Source organism: Triturus cristatus, chromosome 2_2, assembly GCF_964204655.1.
Source record: "Triturus cristatus chromosome 2_2, aTriCri1.1, whole genome shotgun sequence".
Taxonomy (NCBI): domain Eukaryota; kingdom Metazoa; phylum Chordata; class Amphibia; order Caudata; family Salamandridae; genus Triturus; species Triturus cristatus.
In genome coordinates this window covers 641,183,479-641,207,485 of record NC_140582.1, presented here as the reverse complement: position 1 = coordinate 641,207,485, position 24,007 = coordinate 641,183,479, and the positions used below count along the sequence as shown (strand labels likewise).

Here is a 24,007-nt window from a genome sequence, read left to right as displayed (position 1 = left end):
TAAATGTAGCAAACATGTTTAGTGATGCTGATGCCAGGGTTCTATTTTGCACAGTTCTAAAGCCTGCAGTGATGTCAGTGCTGTGTCTCTTTTTTCCCTTTGATGCTGACTTAGTTAAATATTCATTTATTTTATTGGGAGGGGGTGATGTGAGTTGGAACACATTATTAGGTCACCCCTACAGGGGACTTTCGGAGACTGGGAGGATGGGCACACCATCCAGTGACTGGCCGATGGACAGCTGACTGTTGCTATGGAGATGGCATGTCCACAGGAAGAGAAAGGGGCGATTTCTTGCCCTGGAGCAGGGAAGCTTCCATACCTTTTATGTCATATCTTTCTTTGCAAACCAACTATCTATGTGTTTACGCTGGAAGAAGGCAGATGAGTCCTAAAGTTGAAGCTCGAAGGGGTTCATGGAGCTCAGAAGGTTATTTCAATTGTCGGTGCATCTTCTTCCTTATTGGCAGTCCTAAAAATTTAGTAATAAACATGAACGGGTTAGGGCCCCCCTGAACCGCTGGGGCTGCAGTGGCCTGCATTATGACTGCCCGTGTCTTTTTCCAGAACAAAATCAAAATTAACTCTTCAAATTTTTCCCAAGACTACTGGAAGCTGTAGGTTAATTTACATTAAAGACCACAGGACCCTTCCTAACCGTAACAAAGAGGACTGGTGCACGTCTCGGAACCTTTGGCCACTGTTGCTTGGTAACAATTTTGAAGGTTGTCTCTTTAGGGATTGAGGGCAGCACGTTGGCATGCTCTGTGCCACACAACACCTCTACCCAGCATGTCATTGCAGCTTCTGACAGTCTTTATTATGCTGTGGGGAACCAAAAAATAGACCATGAATAATTTCTGCATTGATTGGTGGATTGGTGATTGTGGAATATTTCATGCAACAAGCTGCACCACCAATTTATTCTCATTTATTTTGGGACCTGTGTCCTCTCTACGCACTAGAAACAGTCCTACAGCTGATATGATGAAACCATGGTACATGATGTTTAAGGGCATATTGTCACGGGAACCAACATCCTTATTCTAAGTACCCCAAAAGTTTAAAACTGATAGCAAATTGTTTTTGTTATTGGCCTTCACAAATATTTTGGAGGCTGTTTCTTGGCATGCAAAATGCATTTAAAATATTTACTCCTATCAAGGGCGGATGAAACTGCCTCATCAGATGAAAAAGTGAATTGAGTAACCTCGCAGTTGATAATGTGATAAAGGAAGGTTGAAATACACACATTTTGAGAAGTACGGGTGGTCTTGGAAATCATGAACAACTATATAGGTCCTGCTAGCATGTTAGAGGTACATTGTGAATCCCAAACAAATCACTCACATAATTTAAAAAAGACAATTGCATTCATGCCCCAAGCCTAAAGACTGGAGTGTTCATCAAGTCCCCGCCATGTGATTCCTGAATGAGACGATGAAGATGAGCAGAACAATAAGTGAATGGAAGAGGAGAAAAAGGACATAAGTCATCGTAGATATTAATTGATTTAAATAGTTAAAAAGTACTTGATAAAGGGAGGTCACCTGGACTGCTTTTATTTTGCTCTTATAAGGATAGGAAGTAGCTAGTGCAGAAGTGCATGCAGGCGACTTGAAAGTCTGATTCATTAGGCTTTCCATGAGCAGTTGTGTCGAACTCCTGTTGTTAGACCTGTTAGCCTTACGGTGGCCTTTCCCCAAACCTTTTGCCTTCCTCCTCCATTTTTACTGATCTTTTAGTTGCTGGCCATAGGACTTTGCACACTTTACCACTGCAAACCAGTGCTAAAGTGCATGTGCTCAATCCTCAAATCATGGTAACATTGGTTTATTCCCAATTGGAATATTTAATTTACCTATAAGTCTCTAGTAAAATAGTACTATATGTACCTATGGCCAGTAAATTAAATGCTACAAGTGGGCCTCCAGCATTTATTATGGCACCCACTTAAGCAGTCCTTTAAACATGTCTCTGGCCTGCCGTTGCTGCCTGTGTGTGCAATTTTTAAACTGCCATTTCGACCTTGCAAAATAAGCTTTTTGCCAGGCCCAAACTTTCCTTTCTAAGACATGTAAGTTACCCGTAGGGTGGGTCCTACACAACCAAGAGGGAACGGTGCAGTATATTTAACAAGTTGCACATGTACTTTTAGGTTTACATGTTGAGCTAGTAAAAAACTCGTGCATTTGGTTTTTTAACTACAGCAAGACCTACCTCTCCCTTAGACTCAATCAATCAACCAGCATTTGTAGAGCGCAGCATTGCCACAACCTCAGCATATCTGGGCCTTTGGGGTCTATGTCAAACAGCCAGGCCTTGAGCTTAGTTCTGAAATCCGCCTGAAAGGGAGCAGCCCAGAGGTGGAGGGGCAGGTCTTTCTAAGTCTTGGAGGCAATGTAGAAGGCACGGCCACCGCGTCGGCTGCGACCAACGTGGGAGATATGCGTAAGGGCCAGCGAGAAGGTGCACAGGTGTCTTGCAGGTTGATGGAAGTTAAGTTGGTGGCTGATGTAGGCTGGTCCTTGATCGTGTAGGGCTTTGTAGTCTAACATTGGAATTGCCTTTTTACATTTAATAAGCAGTAATTTCCAAATGTGAACAGTTCATCTTTTGAAAATGCCACTTTTATAAAGCTGGCATTTTCCTGTCTTAGCCACTTAGTGCCTGCAGCATGTCCCTAGATCATATGACTGGGTGTGTAGCTGACAGTTGGCCTTTGTGTGTTCCTCCTAGACAGACAAACACATTAGAGAGCTTAGGTGTGCCTGGATGGCTCATCACTGGCAGGATGGGAGGGCGGAGCTTCACCCAGCCCTACTTACACTTGAACAGGCTGCATCCTGCTTCCACACAAAGGACTGCATACCCCCTGTAATTAGGTCTTGTTACATTTATTAAAATTACTCCATGTTTCTAAACATCTTGTGGGATCATTTTGTGGTGTATTTTTGCAGTGTTGCTATTGAAGTTGTGTACAAATACTTTACACATTGCCTCTGAGTTAAGCATCACTGCTTTGTGACAAGCTACCTGGGTGTTGTGCCCAGTTTAATTTAGGGTTTGCTTGTGACTTCAACCTGAGAAGAATTGTTATGTTATGTTAAAAATATCTATAAAGCACGCATACACCAACCGGCTTCTTGGCGCTAATTGTGGTTGCTGCTTGAGTAAGGGTTCACCCCCCCCCCCCCCTAAACCAGTAACTAAATTTCCCAAACCTGACTTAAACATAAAGCACTGCTGATTATCCAGGCCTGGTTGAGAACCATTTTTGTTTTGAACATGTATGTCTTACTCCTGGAAAATCATGACTAAGTCATACAAAGGCCCGATCAAGACACAACATATTTGTGAATCATACCTGAATATTTAGGTTATTGCAATTCTGGCCCTCAGTGATTCCCTTCTTTAACTTTGGTATTCTAGCAATGCAGGAAAAGCTACTTATCTTCATTCCAATGGTTCATTCAGTTTCTATTAGATCTGCCTTAGCCAAATACCTCCTGTGAACAATATATAGAAAGTGGGCTCTGGGTCAGCTTCCTACAGCCATTGGGTAGATTGGCTCACTCCCCTTTAGGCATTGGTTGAAAAAACATCTTCTCTCATACAAGCCCACTGGAGTATCATGTAGATATGTATTGTGCAACAGTGAATATTATAGAAGGAATATAGCTCATTGCAACCAATGAAACCACAATAATGCCTTTGCCCTTTACACAGCATTCCATATCAGCAACATCCTGAGCCAGTGTGGCAGAAGCCTTTGCTATAGCAGTGAGAGTGGTGATTGCATCCCAATAGCTGCCAGGTAGAAGTTCCACCTGATGGTCATAGTTTAGAAAGCATGTTGGTGACACACCTGAAAGACCTGGGGCAGCAGCTAACTAGCATAGAAGCACAGCTTAACAACTCCCTCACCTCTCATCATCCATTGTGTCCATCCCCCTGCTGCTCATCTGTTGGATGTGTGCTTCTTGTTAATATGGTGATGTAGGTCAGTTCCTAATGCCATACCTTGCTATATGAGTCATATTCTGAATCGCTGGTGAAGGAGGAAGAGCTCCTTTGCGATGGGGGCTTCAACAGCCATGGGTGTGTGCTATGGTCTAATGAAATGCCCAGTGCATCAAATTTCTATCTGGAACTTTTGAGCTTCATAGTGTAAGCACAGCTCAGAGGCAATATCTTTGGTTAGCTGTGCAGGCACTATACACATTCATCCAACATCATGAAAGTACCAGCACAATGAACTCCTCCAAATACCAACAGCTAAGAAAGTCAGTGCCTAATTTGAATCTATGGTTGCTGGTGGGAGGACATTATCACTCATGTTTGGGAACTATCACCTAGTTTTCCTCATAAACCATTTACTGAAAGCAAGAGAGGGAAGACACAGAAAGGGGAAAAAGGAGGAAAATAAAGATGGTAAAACCGTCCCTATGGGAAAAGGCAGGAATCTGCAAGAGTGACATAAAGGGGTACGGAGTGTCTGAAAGACTATTAAATCAAGTTATTTAGCCTTGAGCCCCCAGAGGACATTAAAACCATTAGGTGATGCAATAAGACAAACTGCCTACAACATTTCTAAAGCAGTACAATGCTGTTTAGTATCAGCTAAAAGAAAAAAAATGATTATCGCCATTGTTAAACAGCATTGGCAAAAAAAAGCACTAGAACAATAAAGTGCACATCCATCACCACGCATGTGCACAACAGCATCGTGACTCTATGGTGGTCCCAGCAAGATGACAGATCCATCACTTTGCATGTATTCACAAATATCATGACGCAGCTGTCGTTTGAGCTTCTTGTTTTTTTTGGGAATTTTATGTAGTGTAAACTTGACCCAAAGGTATCAGAGAGCTGTGCATGAGCACCATTTGCGTTACAGATGGACACACATTTTTTTGTTAGGCAAGGGGATATTAAGTCATTTGCCCAGAATCACAGGATGTTGAGCGTCCCTGCCGAGACTCAACCCCAGTTCCCCAGCTTCGAGGTTGACCACTGTAGACATTATTGTACAAATCCGAGCACTCAAATAATCATATATACAGTAGTGTGTAATTTGTAGTCCATTTTAATCCAAGTTCAGGCCCATAAAGTATAGTCCAAGTCTTCATAATGACTTTGTGTTAGATGTCATTACAGTTGTATCCGAAAGAAAGACAATCCTAAACAATTGTTCACAATGTCGAGCAGTTGAATAATCAGCTTAGCAACAACAAGCCAACACGTCTTTTGTCGGTAGGTCGTAAGCACCTCGACTTTTTCAGGGCTGTGGGCATTAAATAGACCATCTTAACAAAATATATTCTGCATAAACATTGTGCTCCATCACCAACCACTGATGAGTAGAAACCATAAATTAGGAAAAGGTAGTGACGAAAATTAAATAGATGAAATGGAGACTACAAAGGTCTTAGAAGGCAAAATCCCATGTGCATGTAAAAAAAAAGGAAAATTCAACAAGATAATATAAAAAGCAGAAAGAGAAAAATAGCCGGAGAGAAAAAGAAAAGGAAGGAACAAGAAACACCTGAAAGTGACACAAAAGTTGAAATAATGTGACCGGAGCTCACAACACATCGTGCATCATCTAGCGCAGACACTACAAATCATGAGTGATATGGGTCCTCTCATTATGAATAGCCCATAAGATCATAAGTACCAGAGAATGTGTTTATAACGACCTGTTCGAACGATATGTGAAGAACTGTCCACACGGTAAATATCGAATCTGTTAGGCGAAATAGTGCTAGAGTCCAGTAGAAACCAAAGATACATAAGTCCTAGGTCAAAAATATATATCAAAAGTTAAATGTATAGTGAGTCAAAATATGGAAAATTTCACGCTTGATAAATGCAATGAGCACACGCTGTAAAGCGTCTGAAATATTGCTAAAGGGATTATGTATAACTTAAAAAACAACTAGTACTTAAGCTACACAACCAAATGTCATATAACATCACTTATAATTAAAAGTTGACATACATCGACAATAAGAGTACTTCATGAGAGAAAGTAAAATGATTTACAGTGCAAAAATAATAACCACATATGGGGTACTCACATATTTCCAGAGAAAAATCTGTGCCTCCCAGGAGAGTACTCCTTGTGTCCATATAGTGTGGGCCACCCGCGCCATATTGGATGTCCAATATATAGCCCACCATACCTAATGTCCTAGTAACTCTATTGTGAAAAAACGGTTGCGGCCATCTTTGAGTGGTAACTCTAAACCGGTCATAGCACAGTATTGCATTCCAAGTATTAGGACCAGTCAGTAACTCCATGTCAAAATAAATAATGGATGTTAAAAATCAAATATATAACTCCTCATGCCTACCATTCTGGCACATCTCATACAAAAAGGGTCATGGCCATTTCTGAACGGCTACTCTGAACCGATCCAAAAATCAGTAATGTTAGGACTCATCAGTAAGGCTTTGGCACATCCCATGTGAAAAGGGTTGCAGCCATTTTTGAGAGGTTGCTTCGAACCAATCCAAGCAAGTAATGTGAAGGCTCATCACTAACTTCAATCCATATCGATAATAAGTATTAAGAATCCATAAAATAAGAACTCCATAACAGTATAAAAAATTGAGGTTTACAAATCCAGTATGTAGCACTCCATGCCCAACGCTCTAACGCATCTTTTACAGAAAACGTTGCGGCCATTGTTAGAAGGTTCCTCAGAACGGATCGAAAGAAAATAGTGTTAAAACCCATAAACGACTTCATAACAATTTAGATGAAAGGTATTACAAGTCAATAACATTAAAACACATAAGAAATACAGGTAAGAACATTATCGAGTCATGTCCAATCATTACCTCTATTTATAAGAGTAGCGAACAATATAAATTCAGTGTATACAAATCTGTGCTCATTTTATGATATTTTATATATATAATCGCAGTACTAGTATACCACCTTTATATCGTACTATATTGGAGGAGTTGAATATATAGAAATGAGCAGAAGTAAACTCTCAAGCACATATGTCGCGGCAGCCATATTGTAAGAGGCTCTGCATTATAGATTCACGTGTCCAGTAGATTTCTATCACCATTCACACTCAAAAAGCCTATAGGTAAGATAATGTAGATTATCGTCCACATTAGAAAGAGTTCACTAACAATCATCTACAAACACCCAATCTTCAAACGTTCTAATTGAATATCTAAAGTCACAATAGAAAACAGGAATATCTACTCTACTAAATCATCAAATAGATATCCACTAACCTTTTCTCTTTACCCAGAAGTGAGAGAGGAGGAAAGCATAAACGTGTATCTTCGGAAATAAGAGGAAAGAAGGTCAATAGAATATGTGGGCAGTGCCAGGTACAGTACATTTTAGGATCCTTCCTAAATACATGTCACATATATGCAATACAGTAGATCGCCTTCATTAGCAATAATCATGTGACTATGGTAAAACCATAATACCACACAGATACCCATGCGTATAACAATTATAATCACATGAATACTCAAATACATGATTATGCAAAGATTTGACAGTGGTTAACAATTACATCTCGTAACATCTCATCCAATCAAAGTTATGGGCCTGTGCTAAAAAATGGATCACTAGACGTTCTAATCCCCTAAAAAATACTGCATCTCTTTGTCTATATTTAACCTCTGTTCCACAGCACACAGTTTAATTATCCATGATGCTTCACAGCGTCTAAGTTGTAGTTCTCTATTACCCCCATGGATATTGCTCTTCACATGATCTATAGCATGAAATTTGAACTTGTGATCATGCCCCTGTCTACTTGTATCCATGGTATGCATAACAATCGGATATTTGTAATCATTGCTTTTCAGTGCCCTAAAATGTTCAGCAATACATTCTTTCAGGGGCCGTATAGTACTTCCCACATATATTTTATTTATTTATTTTTTATTTTATTTACTTGAGTTTTATATAGCGCTGGCTAGACCCGGAGGTATCAGAGCGCTTTACATGAGGAGAGTTACATAGGTTACAAGTTACACATTGTTACAGAAGGTACGTCAATTACAAGTTACATCAGTTGGTTCAAGGTGTGTAGAGGGTAAGGGGGTAATGTAAAAGGGCGACAGGGAGGGAGATTAAGCGGAGAATTGGCACAAGGAAAAACAGAGCGAGTAGGGGGAAGGAGCTTCAGGGGAGGGAGGAGAGGAATGGGGAGGCAAGCAAAGAATGAAGGAGGGAAGGGGTGGGGGGTAGTGTAGTAAGCAACTACTTAGACGCAGGTGATTCTGAATTAGGTTTATTCAGATACAGCTACACAGCAGACAGGAGCACGATGAAAAGCTGTCTCCTCCACCAACAGCTCTGTTAGCAATTCAAATTACAACAAACCATGGGTTACCAAGCAACCATAATATTCTATGACACGGTACATAAATAGACAGAGTAGTGAAACTAAGAAAGAGAGATATAACAGGTAGGAGACACAGCAAGGAGACGAGGAAGTAACTGTGTCTGATGTCCGGCTGGGTGGGAGATGGCTCCCTGCTGTAAAGGGAACATTCCCAGTCTTCCATTTAGTATGATTCCCTTGTCAGGGTGGACTGTCTCAGCGGGGTCGCTGAGACTCCAGGGCATAGATGCTGGATCCCTCCCCAACAAGGGGAGAGGAGTGCTTTGGCCATGGACAAACTTAGAAGAATGAATGAGGGAGGAGGAGGGGGAGGGGGTAGAAAACCCAGCGTGATCACAGTGTCCGACTTTCAGCAGGGTAGGAGACGGTTTCCAGTGGTAAGGGGATCAATCCCAGACCTTCACTATGTGAGACTCCCTTGTCACTGTGGACTCTCTCAGAATGCTGGATCCATCCCCAACAAGGGGAGTAGGAGTGCTTTGGACAAGGGCATACTAGAGGGGGCGATAATAGGAAGTCGGGCTGGTAGGGTAGACATCCATTTGTTCAAGGCGTGTAGAAGGGTAAGGGGATAATGTAAAAGGGCAACGGTGTGGAGATTGAGCGGAGCATAGGCACGAGGATAAACAAAGCAGGTCGGGGGAAAGAGATTCAGGGGAGAGAGGGAAAGGAATAGGGGAGGCAAGCAAAGAATGAAGGAGGAGAGAGGTGGGGAGGGGGTAGGAGACACAGCGAGGAGACGAGGAAGTCCAGGCTAGACCCTGAAGTATCAGAACGCTTTAAATAAGGATTAAGGCGTGTTCCAGCATTAAATCAATTGCAGTTATATTACAGTTAGATCCATTGCTAGTACATTCAATACACATAGAAAAACAAGATGAGGAAGAAAATAATGTCTGATGTCTAGTCGGCCCCTCTTTTCACCTTTGGGGACCACACAGGGCGTAGACCTGAAATCGCCTGACCGGCGCCATTTTGAAGATAGGCGACATCACCCAGTATGTGATATTGGTCGAACATAGCAGGGACCAGGAGTGTGAGTATAGGTAAAGTGAATGACCACACCAAGATGGCCACCATAGTTTGTGAACGGAGCAGGCCCATTTCTATTTCCATGCTCAGCCGATCCTCAGATCAGGGAAGAGGGTGCCATCTTCAGGATCGGCGGTAGGAGGATGACATGGTAGTCTGATTATAGCAACAGCAACAGGCCATAGACATACAAAATGGGCGCTCATGAATGCACACTGTTATCAGGGGATCACCCCCTGTTGAATATCTCCGAGTCCAGTGACCGACTCCTGGAACTTCCACGGACCAGTAGCCAGATAGTATGAGAGACTATGGGGTCAGTAGTTCTCCAGCCACATTGAGGTTCAATAACAGAGCAGTAAGAGAGTTGGCGGTCCGCTCAAACCTACAAACAGCGGGGTGTCTGAGAGTCCAAGGGTACCAGGACTTCCCCCAGAGTTCATCCACCAGTGTGGTCCAGCTAATTCACAAGCTAAAACCAGCCAGCAGCAGTGCAAGGGTGGGATTCAAAAGCCCCCAGTCAAGATTAAGACAGCGCTGGAGAGAAATGGGGTAGTGCTGTCCTCAAAAATGGCGCCAGAAGGACTGGCAGTAAATTCGATCACAAAGCAGATAGTTGCTTAGCCCCGGGGAGTCCCTGCACCCGATCCAGCAGAGCCTCCTAAGTCAGGCATGCACAAGGACCCACCTCACCTCTATTGCGGCATCCACGAGATATCAAACCTGTGTATCGCAGCCGTTGCAGAGGGCAGCGTCACTGAAAGCCCGCCAATCTTTAGGGCTAGGCTGGGTGTCCTGTTGCTCCGGAGTTCCCTTACCGGTCAGGGCACTTCACACAGGGCCTCCCCCACTGGCACTCTGGACGCTGTGTTCTGTAGGATGAGAGACAACGGGTACTGCACGGCTTCCAGCCCCCGGGACAGGTCTTCCGCGCCTCTGCGCTTGCCACCCCTTCCTCACCTTAGGCACCGGGTGGGGAATCCTCCCAGGAATGCAGTGCTCCCCGTTACTGACCACGCGTGCAGTTCCACACTACCACGGCCGATGGCAGCCTCCCGTCTCCTGCTTCGTCGCAGCCTGGTCTCGATCCCAGGCTATTGTACAAGTAGGCAGACCATCACCTGGGGGCTGCCATCATCCACTACCTGCGCGGTTCACCGCTACAGTCGGTGTGTGCTTCGCGAGACACTCCCTCCCTCTTTCCGATTCACACAGCGGTCACCATTTTGTACGCTGTTCCCAGGGACCACTCATTGCCAATTTCAGCATTTCCCGGCGTTGCAGGGGAAATTATCACACCCTTTCACGTCCACTGGGTGCCAGGGTAAGGCAGCCACCGATTTCCCCATTGTAGTGAAGGGCCGGGGGCTCAGGATATTGACAAACACAGGAGTCCAGGGCTGGAGCTCCGAGACTCGCTCCCGAAGTACCCTAGCTGCGCGCGCAATGACCCTTTTCAAGCATGAACACAATCACATATACTACAAATCAGTTGCACATCTCTAGTGCCTCCAAGGGAGCTAATTACAAGCTGAGTATATTAAGGAAACTCAAACCCTTCCTCCCTCAGGCTGATCTAAAAATGGCAGTACAAGCCTAGTGCTACCCAGTTTAGACTACGGAAGCACCACCCTCTGTGGTCTTCCTAAATACAAGCTGGCTCCGCTAAGAGCAGCATTGAATTCTGCGGCTAGACTGGTATCTGGAACCAAGAGAAAATGTCACATCTCTCCAACCTTGAAAGCCTTGAATTTGCTGCCCTACGAGGCAAGAATACACCTTAAAGTGGCCTGCATGACACACAAAGCAATTCACAACAATACACCTAGTTATCTGGCTCAAAATTTGGAAAGGTCTGGAGGCTGCAGACGACTTCGAAGTGCGAGCACTTTCCTTCTGAAACCCCAAACCTTCCATAAGAAGAGACCTGGCTGTAGAGTTTTCTCAGGGATGGCACCAAGGATCTGGAACTCCCTACCTCCAGTAGTTCGTGGAATCACTTCCCTTACCGCCTTCAAAAAAGAAGCAAAAATACTACTAATGAACAAATTCATACCATAAGTCTGATTTCTATGATGTCACCGAGTCATCTTTATGATCTGAATACTTTTTTGCCGACCTCAAGTGGAATGGTTGAGTCCTCATTATGTATGACGAATAGCACTACCCTTAGTGTTCAATAACCGTATGTAGTGTAAAGCTCAGCTAGTGGTGGGTCTCTCTTGGTTTTATCTATACACTTTATATCTATTGGGATTCGATCTTGGTTATAATATGTATGTTTGCTAGCACACTCATCTAATGTTCTTTAACTGTATATTGTACTACGTCCTACAGTATCATGGTCCTCTATGTTTGTTAATTATATATCCTCTATTCCTTTTGTACGAATTGACACTTTTGAATGTATGTATACTACCTCAACCATTTTTGTTCTTATACTGTAAAGCGCTCTGAAACCCTTGTGGGTCACGTTCGCGCTATATAAAACTATATAAATAAATAAATCTTGTTGCACAGTTAATAAACATGGGGATCATGAAATTGCCTGTATTATGGTAGTTAAAACATATGACTTTGAATACAGCCCATCTACATACATTACAGTGACCTCATTTATGAAAGCCCTTAATGTGGTCACTAAGCCTGTTGCCTTATTTAGATGGTAATGGGTAGCTGAGACTAATCAAATTATCAAGTGCACATCCTCTCCTAAAAGTCATACTCGGATGTTCCATCAAGAAAGGGGCCAATAGTTTGTCCAAAGTAAAAATGTGCAAATTTCTGCATAGAATGTTGTACAATTCACCGGTATTAGGATAATAGTTTGTCACAAGTCTAACCTTATCACTGGAGCTAGACATTTTCTTAGAGCTCTTTTTCAGTCTCACTGTATTGCCACATGGTCAATTCCATGCTCTTTTTGCTGCTCTGTTAACAATAGGTTCTTCATATCCTCTCCTCAGGAATGTAGATTTAATATCTGTCAGAGTTGTGTCAAAATCTGCATCCTCACTACAATTTCTTCGGACTCTGACTATTTCACCAAAGGGGAGTGAATTAACCTGAGACTTCAAGTGGCAGCTGAATGCATGTAAAAAGCATTACCAGAAGTACCCTTTCTATACATATGACTTCATATCCTGTTTCCTACTATGAATAATTCCCAATCAAGAAAAACAATGCTATCGTTAGGCCAGATTTTCTATCCCTCTCTTTTGACCATAGCATTATGATGTATGCATGTGGATGCATCATGATCCATGCATTCGCATATGCTGTGACATGCTGTAATTTTTCTTTTCTGTTTCAAAATGGTTGACACTCACCTCAAAAAAGTATCTGAAACAAATAAATAATTGAAAGGGTCACAAAAGTGCTTTTAGGGAAAGCAGTGGCCCAAAAGCAAATTGTTGTTGCCGGACAAATTAAAGAAGCAGGACTCAAAGGTGCATTGCAGCAACTAATTAATGGGTGGGAACTAGTTAATGTCACAGATGAGTGGCTGTGTTCAGTGAGTGATGGAGAAGCAAGGCAGGAGTTCAGGAGGGAATTAAAAGAAAACCAGAGTAGATAGAGAAGCGTGGGGAAAGCAACTAAAAAGTGAGACAGTGGGAGAGCAGCACAAATACGGAGAGCATGAAGTAAGGCTGGGGCTGCGAAGGTGGAAGGGGCATGCTGCAGAAAGGGAGAGAGAAAGAAATATCATGCACTTTTATAGACTGCTGAAAGCAAAAGAAAAAAGTAATTCCTGAAAGTTATGTTGGAATTAGGAATTTCGTCTGCTCTGTCTTCTTCTCAAGACTACATTTTAAGAATGTTGTCTCTAGAATTATCTTGATTGTTTTCAAAATAAAGTGCCATGTTAAAATGAGTCCTATTTAAGATGATTTGGAAAGCTGGGATTCGTACTCAAATGTAACCGTTATGAGGCCTAAAATCACGAATGTTCTTTCCTCTGCATAATGGAAAGTGAAAAGTAGAAACAAATCATTTCACCCCAATTGGGTGTAACTGTAGGAATGTAAAGGGTTAGTCTTCCTTTGAAAAAAGAAAAGAAAATACTGTGCTTCTTTCCTGGCATGTAATTAGTCTTTTGACTCTGAACCTACTTCATAGAGTAAGGTTTCCTACTAAATGGCAAACAGAGGTTGGCTTTGATGCACTCATTTCTATGGATATAGTACACAGACTTTCTAAAATATATATATATATATATTTATTCACTAAAAAAAACAGGTTTCAGGCACGTTATAGTTAGGAATTAGCATTTAAAAAACCTTAGAAATTCACTGAAAAAACCATAGGTTTCAGGGGCGTTATAGTTAATTGGACATTTCCCTCGTACAAAATCCGTGAAATTCCCCCGTTATAGTTAGTTCAGCTAACTATAACTTGCGCGCCCGCAATGCACTGCTGTTGACGTCACATATTACATCACTTATGATATGGTCAGTGACATCACTCATGACATCACTCATGACATCACTGATGACATCATCCAGTGAATGTGTGTTTTTCTGAAAATTAAATATGTTTTATATATGTATATCTCAAGGTCGATGGAAGAATAAATGGGTATATGTTTCTAAATGGATGATTTTTTTTGGTAAAATTGATTGTATAACGGACTGATTAAGTGTATCTAAGTGAATACATGGCTTAATGAGTAATGTTTAAATATGTAAATATCTGTATCAGTCTCTCACTTTGTGTATAAGTGAATGCATGGGTTGGTGAGTAGCTACATGAGTGTCTATATGGGTTATTACTTGGTTTTTCGAGTATCAGTATGAGTGTCTGAGTGTCTGTATGGTTCAGTGGAGGGTATTACTTAATGCATAGATGCATGAATGAGTGCGTCACTGTTTGTATGTGTTGAAGACACTATGTGTGCAGGACTGTATGGGTGGATGAGTGTGTGTATGGGTGTGTTAGTGAGTGAATGACTGTCTCAATAGCGTCTTTATAAGCAACTACATATATTTGAAACTATTATATGTGAGTATTGGTGTATATAAGTGAGTATATGTGAGAGTGAGAGATTGGAAGAGTTCCTGTATGAATAAGTATGTGCTTCTATAAGTGATTGTTTAAAAGAGTAAGTATGTGTAAGTTTCTGTAGAAGTAAGTCTTTATTAGAATGAGTGACTATGTGTGTGAGCAAATCTATGGATGAGTAGCGGTGTGTAACAGGATGTATAGATGTATGTGTACATATGATGAGTGAGTACATGTATGAGTGACTATATAGGACTGTTGGTGAATGAGTGGATGTGTATGTAGATCTTGGAATTACTGAATAGGTTGTTGTAACTGGTATTGGTATGTCCATTGTTTTGAAAATGTTAGTTTCTATTTTTGAGTGTGTGTATTAAAGGTTATATTAGGGTGAGAGGAGGTCTGCCACTCTATCACAAGGGTGATGTCATCAGTAATGTCATCAGTGATGTCATTTGAGATGTCATGAGTGATGTCATGAGTGATGTCACTGACCATGTCATGAGTGATGTAATATGTAACGTCATCAGCAGTGCATTGCGGGCACGCATGTTATAGTAAGCTGAACTAACTATAACGGGGGAATTTCACGGGTTTTGTACGGGGGAAATGTTCAACCAACTATAACGCCCCTGAAACCTATGGTTTTTTCAGTGAATTTCTAAGGTTTTTTAAATACTAATCCCTAACTATAACGTGCCTGAAACCTATGGTTTTTTCAGTGTATTTCAAAGGTTTTTTAAATGCTAATTTCTAACTGTAACGTAACGGAAACCTACGGTTTTTTAAGTGAATTTCAAAGGTTTTTTAAATGCTAGTTTCTAACTATGCCTACAGAGATAGGACATGTGAAGAATGAAGAAAAAACACACAGAGAGAAAAAAAAAGAAATGCAGAAAGAAGCAACAGAAGTCCTCAAAGACGAAGAAAAGTGCAGGAAGAATCAAGACGTGCAAAAAGAACCAACAGAGGATCAGAAAGAGGCCTTGTTACAAAATCATCCTGTGCCCACAACTTTTTCAGACGGGTACTGGTATTAACTGACTATGACTAACCAGGCCTAGAGCCAGTGGTATACTAAAAGACACTTAGAAAACAGTGAAAACATCTACATACTCTAGGGAACACTATGCGTTGGGGTACCCCTGTGATTAGCATGACCTCCTCTGTAAGCTCCTAGTACATAATAGGGCAGGGGGATTAAAACTACCTCTTAAAATGTGCCACGTGGTGCGTTTGCACACTGGTGAAGGGGGGGAGCCTGGGGTGGCATGTGTGCAAACACACCCTGTGGGCGTTTTAAGTTGGGGGATAAAGTCCCCTTGAATCCTGAGGGTCCCTGGGGTCCTACTAGCCCACTAGGTACCTCCAGTAAGCGCCACAGAGCTGCGTTGCAGAGAGATGTAAAAAGGGGCACGGCCTAGACCACCTCTCTGCAACGCAGCGCAGTGGCGCTTACTGGAAGCACCTGGTGGTCTAGTTGGCCATCAGGGTCCCTCAGGATTGAAGGGGAATTATTTCCCCAACTTAAAACGTGCCACAGGGCGTGTTTGAACATGTCACCTCTGGCCCCGTCCGCTCCCTTAAACCACTCTGTAAACACACCCTGTGGCCGTTTTAAGTTGGGAGATTAAGTCCCCTTGAATCCTGAGGGTCCCTAGGGTCCAACTAGCCCACTAGGTACCTCCAGTAAGCACCACAGAGCTGCGTTGCAGAGAGGTGTAAAAAGGGGCATGGCCTCTGAACACCTGTCTGCAACACAGCTCCTTGGCGCATACTGGAGATACCTGTTGGGCTAGTTGGCCCTCAGGGACCCTCAGTATTGAAAGAGAATTAATTCCCCAACTTACAACTCACCACGGGGAGCGTTTGCACAATGGTGAAGGAAGGGGGCGTGGCCTGAGGTGACATATCTGCAAACACGCCCTGTGGCACGTTTTAAGTTGGAGAATTCCTCCTCAATCCTGAGGGTCCCTGGGGGCCAACTAGTCCACCAGGTACCTCCAGTATGAGCTGCATTGCAGAGAGGTGTTGAGAGGCCACGTCCCTTTTTACAACACTCTGCAACGCAGCTCCTTGGTGCTTACGGGAGGTACCTGGTGGTCTAGTTGGCCCCCAGGGACCCTCAGGATTGAAGAGGAATTGATTCTGCATGAGAATATTGCTTCAGGACTGTGGTTTCTTCATTGACTATTGGCGGAGTACGGCTGTCTTCGCTCAAAAACGGACCCTCTCCTTTAAAGTGGCTGATCGGTTGCAGTCGACATCGCATCTGCGATAATTTGCGTAAACCCGGAAGGAGTTTTTGCCGAATCAGTCCCCCTCAGCCGATCGACGAGGAGCTCGAGCAACAGGAAGCCGGCGAAACCGTTTTTGGAGTTTCCAAGAACTCTGCCGGTCCCGAGGAGTTGGAGGTCGCCATGAGCCAGTCAGGGCTCCGAGAGCGGTAAGCTGGGTGATTCTATTTAATCGGCAGTGAGGGTGAGGAGATAGTATCTACAACGATTGAAACAGCGGAATAAACCTACGTTTATCCTAACGTTTAAGTGTGCACAACAAACTATTTGCAAATGAATACTCTGTTATGGCAACCACAGCGGACGAGCTACGGGACCATGAGGCTGTAGCTGATGCCTTATTTTCAAATTTACCGGACAGTAATGAAACAAGCCCTGACAATGACACCAACTTAGGGAGCAACAATGATGTTAAAACCATGTTAAAAAAACTAGAAAAGCTGCTACGTACAGAATTAATGAAGTGGTGGGAGAGAAAATCTTTAGAGAAATACAAAGAAGCAGGAAGAGTGCCACGGGGGTTGAGGGTACTTATTGCGCCATCCTTTGAGAACCCCAACCCCCTCATGTTAAAAGAATGGGCAACAAATAATTTAGAGGCATCCATGAACATGGTTTCAATACTCATCAAATATGCTGACATCGACAGGATTGAAATCTTAAAACAAATTGAAATACTTAATCAGTAATTGGATGTTTCCGATCAACAGGATCTGATTTAAAAAACTAGAGGAGAAATTAAAACGTGCCTTAACAAACACGAGGAGGTGATTAAAACTCGCAAAATATTTAAATTTGCTCGTGATAAGAATGATTACGAGACGGGCTGCGTTTTCACGTTCTCTAAAAAGTTTGACACGGTTAAAAAGCAAGCACTGGGCACCAAACAACCTGAAACCTCTCTCTCTAATGCCATTCATATTCCTTTCTCAGATACAGATATAAGCTCATTGACAAGTAGCACAGATTCAGAAACTGAAGGATTGTCAGTACAGCAGGCACAGGCAATGACAAATTTGACCCCATCAATGGGGTTTATAATAGAAGATCGGCGCCATACACTGCGACCAAGACAACAGAAGAAAAACGACACAGGAGAAATGAGCGCCGCAAACAAAGGAGGAAAAGGAAGAGGCAACAACAGAGGCAGGAGAGGGAGAGGGAAACAGTGGCCCCAACAGTAACAGAGACAACATGCTGTACCAATACTGTGATTAACCTTACTGAAATCGACCTAAATAAAGCGGAAACACAATTGCTATCATGGGGCCTGTCTTTCTGTCCTAATCATGGTTTTAAATATGTACAAGCAAGTATTGATGTCTTTAAGTTTATACGGAAACTTAAACTAAAAAAACATTTCAGACTGGCAAAAGTAGAAGAAAGGGCTACTACCATCATTGCTTCAAATCAACCTAGTAAATCTCTTCAAGCCTCCGATGTCACAACATTGAGATCCCTGAATGCTTTGGCTGATGATGTCGACATTACTAACATCCAAGAAGTAATGCATGAAATGGGTATTGCCAGTAGAAGTGCAGATAGCAGCCCTTTTCGCCCTCCTTCCATGTTCATTCCCCTTATGCCCAAGGACGCTATAGATACGTTTAGTGACATGGTTATAGATGACCTCAAGAAATTAAATCTTAATGTGATGCGGCAACAAAGAAGAAGAGGTTATTCTGAAATACAATATTCTAAACTCATGAAAAAGATCAATAGTAATGGCAATATAATCGTCAACAAGGCAGATAAGGGAGGGAACATTGTTCTATGGCCACGTGACGCATATATGAAGGAAGCAGAAAAACACTTAAGTGATCAGCTGTGTTATAGAAAAGCCTCATTTCAAGAACTAAGAACTATTAAAGACATGGTTTTTAAAGAACTAGCCACGTGGAAAAGGGATGGGCTATTGAGTAAATGTGAATATGAATTTCTCAGAAATGATTTCTTTATCACTCCAACTTTATACTTTATCCCTAAAGTACATAAAATGATAAAACCAGTACCTGGAAGACCAATCATTTCTGCGCAAAAAAGCCTATTTGAAGCCATGTCCAAATATGTGGATTTTTTTCTACATGATTTCGTGGAAAATCTTGCTTCATATATTAAAGATACGGGCCATTTCCTTACTAAAATACGGGAAGTCAATTGGAAGGAGGCAATATATATTTATAGTGATGGACATTTGTTCTCTCTATACTAGTATACATCACATAGGTGGTCTTAATGCTGTTAAATGTTTTTTAGCTAAGAGAAGTATTCAATTTTACAGACAGAATGCTATGCTGCTAAAAATGATTGAGATGTGCCTAATGAATAATTTCTTTTTATTCAACAAAGAAATATATCAACAGTTACGTGGGGTGGCTATGGGGGCATGCCTCTCTCCCAGCTACGCGTGTTTGCACGTGGGCTGGTGGGAGGAGCTTGTCCTCAAACACACCCATAAGGAAATGTTTGACAATCATGTAGTAAAATGGTGTCGATTTATTGACGACGTATGTGTCATTTGGAGAGGAACAAAGGAATCAGCACTAGAGTTTGTCAATAATATCAATGAAAATGAACTGAACCTAGAGTTTACTGCCATCATTAGGAGGGAAAGAGTTGAGTTCCTCGACGTGGAAGTATATATCGACAATAATAATATTCAAACAAAACTTCACAGAAAAAGTACAGCATGGAACTCGATACTGCATGCCAACAGTTGTCACCCCCGACACCTGATAAAAAGTATTCCGTATGGAGAATTTTTAAGGATAAAGTGAATCTGCAATTCTGATAGTGACCTTGAACAGTGCCATGCAGATTCACTACAAAGATTTTTAGTGCGAGGATATAAACTAAAAGAGTTACAAACTGCATTGAACAAAGCCAATAATTCTAGCAGTACACCTGATGAGACCAGTGTTGATGCTGGTATTGTACCCTTTACATTGGGCGAGGAGGAAAAAAATGGAGAAAATAAAGAAAAAAAAGAAAAAAATCAAAAGAGTGAAGAGGTAGTCAGATTAATAACTACATATAGTCGACAGGAAAAACAGGTCAGAAATATTATTAACAAAAACTGGCCAATACTCAAAACTGGCATCACTCTTTCTCCTATACTACCAGAACAGCCTTCTATTACTTTTAGGAGGACACCATCGTCCTGAAGTTTTAACATCCACACACTGGCTCTCCAATAGGAAAGGGTTTTTTAAGTGCAGCTCTTGCAGAGCCTGCAAGTTTGGGGTAAATAAAACTGAGTTTTCTGATGCCTTTGCAAATATTCCAATTAAAATCAATGGAATGTTTACATGCAAAACTGAATTTGCAGTCTACGTATTGGAATGTTCTTGTCATCTACAATACGTAGGCAGTACTAAACTGCAAGTATATTTACGTATTTTGCAACATCTACGAGCTATAGTAAACTCTGACCCCAGCTACCCAGTTGCTAGACATTTTAAATTGGCACATAATAATAATTTAAATGACATCAGCTATTTTGTAATTGATGCAGTATCAAGGTCAATAAGAGGAGGCAATAGTGTCAAGTGCTCCACAAGACTTACCTCTGCTTGTGCAGCGATTCCGCAGAGACGACAAGAGCGCCCGTCCCTGTACCCACCTGACCCTCGTGGACAGTAGAACCCAGCAGGGGTGAGATGGACGCAGGGAAAGGAGCCTGAACAACAGCGGTAGGTAGGCGCGCAGGGTATCTCGGAGTGGCCTATAAACAGGGAAACTAAGGTCAGTGAAGAACCCCAACACACCGTAGACACACACACAGATATATTTCCTGTCCTAGACTCAGGGAACTCACCATACTGCGGTGACGAAGGTCGCAGCACGGCAGTTGTTCAGGTGAGGTGTGTAGGACAGGTTATGCAGCAAATCAAAATTCAGTGCTTTTGCACAAAGGTCAATGGTATTAAACGCAACTTCCCAATAACACTCCGGGAGGACGAATGCAATGTTAAACGCTGCTCCAGTGTAGAGAAAACAAAACATCAAGGCGCTTCTGCGCGAAAAGGCAAAAGGTCATCAAAGGCAAAATCATCAAGGGCAAAATCATCTAGGGTAAAGCAGAACTGGCGCGGTGCGCTGGCAAAATCATCAATGGCAAAAACATTCAGGGTAAATCAGAACTGGCGCAGTGCGCTGGCAAAATCATCAATGGCAAAAACATTCAGGGTAAATCAGAACTGGCGCAGTGCGCTGGCAAAATCATCAATGGCAAACAAAGAGGAGAACCCCTTCAAAGGAACTAAGTGTCACGGGAGGGGCAAGGGTTGGGGAACCTGATACCTGGAATGCTTTCCAGAGAGAGGACGATGGTCGTTGCAGGTTTCCCGCGGGGATTGAAAGCGTTCGCTTTCCGCTGGTCAGCTTCGGGACGCTGTCTCGCGCTCGGGGAATCCAAAGGAATACGAAGCGCCGAGCCGGCGGGAAACGCGGTGTTTAAGCGTTTCCCCCGGAAGCGCTTCTCTGACCCTTGCGCTGAACGAACGACTAGACCGGTCCTCGACTTCCACCCGGAAGTGAGTATTCCGGGTCGTATCTGTGTGCGTGTCTGCAGTGGCGAGGAACGGCAAGCGCCGTAACGTGACAGAACCCCCCCTCAAAACAGGTCCCCCCCCCATCCTCCCCAGGGGCTCAAAAAGGGACAGCAGGGCGAGGGCAGGAAGGATGACTTAGATGAAACGCACGGACCAGAGCAGGAGCATGGCGAACATGGGACAAAGGCTCCCAGGACCGCTCATCTGGGCCGTACCCTTTCCAATCGACTAGGTAGAATAACTTCCCCCTGGTGCGGCGAGAACCCAGGATGGCCCGGACTTCATACTCAACATGGTCCTCCACTACTACCGGAGAAGGAGGAGAGGGAGCCCCGCCACCAGGACGGACCGCCTGCAGAAGAGAGACGTGGAAGACGGGGTGGATCTTCATGTGCGGAGGGAGCGTAAGTCTCATAGCCACAGGATTGACCACCTTCTCAATGACAAACGGGCCCACATACCGGGGTAACAGTTTCTTGGGACCATGCACGTTGAGATGTCTTATAGATAACCACACTCGGTCACCCAAGCGGTAATCGGGTTCTTTCTGCCTATGGGCGTCTGCATGCGCCTTGTAGGTGTCCTTCGCCTTGGCCAACTCAAACCGAGCTTGCTGCCAGATGGTGCGCAAGGAATCATGATAAGAACGTACTGACGGCAGGCAGCAATCCCGGGGTACTTCCCAGGCAGAGGTGCGGGGGTGACGGCCTTGGAGACAAAAGAAGGGAGACATGCCGATGGCCGAATGCCTACTTATTTTTATTTATTTATTTATAAATTTATAAAGCGCCTGGTGACCCGGAGGCATCCCCGCGCTATAGAACTGTGATATCCCAAGAGGAGGGGGGACCGGAGGATTATTTGGGGAATAAGAAAGTTTTTAGTTTTTTCCGGAAGAGGGCGTGGCAGGGTTCCAGACGCAAGTGGCGAGGCAGTGCGTTCCAGCCTGAGGAGGCTTTGACCGAAAAGCGACGGCCACCGGTCCGAGCCTTCTTAAATTTAGGGACGATGGCCAAATGCTCGTCGTCCGAGCGCAGTGCCCTAGGGGCTTTGTAGGGGGCGACAAGGTCTTTCAGGGCGGCAGGGCCGGCACCATTAATGAGTTTGTGACTGGTGCACATTGCCTTAAACTCAACTCGTTGGCGGACAGGGAGCCAGTGCAGGGCCTTGAGGGCTGATTTGGCAGAGGCTCTGGGGGGAGGTCCATTATAATCCTTGCCGCGGCGTTTTGTGCCCGTTGGAGTTTGGCTAAGGTAAACTCCGGTGCACCGAGGTAGACAGCGTTGCTATAGTCGAGTCTGGCTAGGATGAGCCCTTGAACCAGCAGTTTCCTGGATATTGGAGGAAGGAGAGGGAGAATTTTTCGGGTTGACCGCAGGAGGCCAAAGCATGATCCAGCGGTCTTGGTTGCCTGGGTCTTCATGGTGAGGCTTGGTTCCAGCCAAACGCCTAGCGTTTTGACTTCTGACTTTGGAGTGGGTATCTCACCAAAGGTGTCCGGCCACACCGAAGCGGGGATTGATGACCATTTGTTGCCCAGGAGCATAATTTCGGTTTTAGAACCGTTCAATTTTAGGGAAGATTCGCACATCCAGGAGTAGATGTCTTGGAGGCAGTTCCGCAGGCTGTCTGGGTGTTTGTCCAGCTGGGAGAGGGAGACGACAAGTTGGGTGTCGTCAGCGTACGCGTACTCAGCCATCCAGAGAACCTCGAACCAGTTTTTGTCGACCATAAGCAGCAGGCAACGGAGGTACTGTTCCATGGTGTGGTTAGTTCTTTCCGCCTGACCGTCCGTCTGTGGGTGGTACGCTGTGGACAAGCGTACGTCCATCTCGAGGATACTGCACACCTCTTTCCAAAAGCGGGACACGAATTGCGATCCCCGGTCTGTTATGACCACCGATGGGATGCCATGAAGGCGGACCACCTCTTGCACAAAGATCCCGGCCAGGTTCGCAGCCGTGGGCACCTTCAACAAAGGTACGAAATGCGCCATTTTGGAGAGATGGTCGACGATGGTGAGAATCGTGGTGTGCCCCGTCTTAGTGATAGGGAGTTCTACCACAAAATCCATGGAGACAGTGTGCCACGGATACGGTGGTACAGGAATGGGACGCAGAAGGCCCACCGGAGGTTCAGATGTGTTCTTACTCAAGAGACAGATGGTACAGCTCCTAACATGTTGTCTCGTGTCGGTAACCATGTTCGGCCACCAGAATTGTCTTTGCAGGAGCTCCAGGGTCTTATGGAAACCGGGATGGCTGGACAAAACGTGATCGTGACACAGGCGGACCGCCTCCTGCTGACTGGGCACCCCAGGTAGATACAGCCGTTCCCCATGAAACAGCAAACCATCCTTGTAGGACACTTCTTTGCGTCCTTCTGCCATACCCTCCGGGTCGACTTGCTTCGTGTCCTTCCGTACTTGCGATAAGAAGCCTGAAGACGTCACAACACCCTGGAAGTGTTTCTCGGCAATGATAGGAAGAGGCTCGGTGTTCTCGGCCTCCTCGTCAGTTTCCTCCAACCGCGAGAGGGCATCGGCTTTGGCGTTTTCTCTCCCTGGACGAAACGTGATCACGAAATCGTAGTCATTGAAGAAAAGGGTCCATCGGAGCTGTCGGGCGGTGAGGGCACGTGCTGACCGGAGAAACTGAAGGTTCCTGTGGTCCGTGTAGATGGTAACGGTGTGTTTGGCGTCTTTCAGGAAGTGGCGCCATTCCTCAAA

General features: G+C 43.9%; 1 protein-coding gene across 1 annotated transcript in view; it reads right to left on the bottom strand.

Moving 5' to 3' along the window:
- Positions 1-24,007, bottom strand: part of GALNTL6 (polypeptide N-acetylgalactosaminyltransferase like 6) — a 2,683,170-nt gene that overhangs the window by 78,621 nt on the left and 2,580,542 nt on the right. The window lies entirely within an intron of this gene.